Genomic DNA, 1,678 nt, shown 5'->3' with positions numbered 1-1,678 from the left:
GAAACTATTTCAGGTGGCCTCGCTGACTCTGGAAGATCAGTTTCGGGAGGACGGGGACTCTAGTATGTGAGCAGCCACGGGGTTTGTGCTGAGATGGTTACACCGGCATGTGCAGCCCCCGACCCCTCTCAGAGAGCGACACACCTGTCTGCATGGATAAATACTGGGTGGGACCGTGCTGACAACCGGCACAACTTAGCAGAAAATTCAGGAGTATTTTAGTTTGAATGAATTGTTCGCTTCCTATTGCTCAGTTTCTCGTTGTTCGCGTGAACAGCTGGAAGGCATTTGGGAAGTCCCTGCAAGCCCTCCCCCATCCCCCACGTCCTCCTAGCTGTCCATTCAGATATTTATCAGAATTCTCATGCTGTGTCCAGGCCCAGGCTCTGGGGATGTATGATACGTCTGTCTGATTATTTTTGAATAATTCACAATATACAAAAAGTTATATTAAAAAAATTCTTTAACAATAAATGCTTTTCTTGTAAAAAAGGCAGAGGAGGTAAACACTGTGCTCATCTCTCACAACCACATCAAAATCACACCTATGCTACAGAACCACCAATGAGAATTACCTCGAGTCTAGCTGAACAGAAAAATTACAACTGGGGACACACAGAAGAGGCCACCTCGAGACTGGTGCGAGGGGCAGAGACACAGAACAGGCTGGTCCCATACCCGTGTGTGGCGGTTGATAATCAGGGTGGATGTCTCAGCTGTGGAGGTCTCCCTGGAGGAGCAAGGGGGTCCCAGCCCCACCCTGGGCTCCCCAGCCCAGGTTCCAGTGTCAGGAAGAGAAGTCCACACAAAATTTGCCTTGAAACCCAGCAGAGATTGTGGCGGAGTGAGACGGAGCTGGCTGGAGACCCAGCTGTTCCTCTTAATTTTCCTGTGCGTGGACTTACCTGATGATGACTCTCACTGAGCTCCAGCACAGAGGTAGCAGCTTGAAGGGCGCCAGGACACACGGGGAGGAACTGAGTTGTCTGGCTTCAGGGCAAGGGCTAGAAGGGCAGCTTTCTCCCAGACAGAAGTGCCAGCAGAAGCCACTGTCCCTTTGTTGATCCCTCACCGCCCCTGATGTGCAGATGCAGCCAACATATCTGCGTCTCCTTCAACCTAGCTGACTCTGTCAGCCCCACCCAGGTGATTCCCTCAGACCCTGCCCATCCCATTGTGCAGGCCACCCAAGCCACTTCTAGTGGATTTTCCATACAAACGGCTGGTTTTGGCTCATGCCACAGACTTTTCCTAAAATCCTTCTCAAAAGCTCACAAAACTCAAATGAACAGCATCTGGCCTCGGCGGACCCCATACCAAATGCTAAGCAGCCCCAAGCCCACCACTAGCGATAACCAGCCTCAATTCACAGCTAAGTCTCTCACAGGTGCCTCCAAGCCCAACACAAGTGGCAATTATCTGCAGATCACTTTGTAGCTCATACCAAGTGGCCTTGAGAATGGCACAGGCAGTGGTTAAACTTTGTCTGCAACGGAGACCCTCCCAAGAGGCCTCAGAACCAACACACATGACGGCCAGCTTCAGACCACACCAGAGCACCACCCAAGCACCTCCACAAACAACACACCCAAAGGGAAGACTGAGCGGGCACCAGATCCCCTGACAAAGTGAACTCTGCTCCATAGGGTCAGCCCGTGCACAGCAGCTGCTCCGCTGA

This window comes from Pteropus vampyrus, unplaced genomic scaffold (assembly GCF_000151845.1).
Source record: "Pteropus vampyrus isolate Shadow unplaced genomic scaffold, Pvam_2.0 Scaffold594, whole genome shotgun sequence".
Classification (NCBI taxonomy): domain Eukaryota; kingdom Metazoa; phylum Chordata; class Mammalia; order Chiroptera; family Pteropodidae; genus Pteropus; species Pteropus vampyrus.
Note: the sequence above shows the minus strand (reverse complement) of the source record.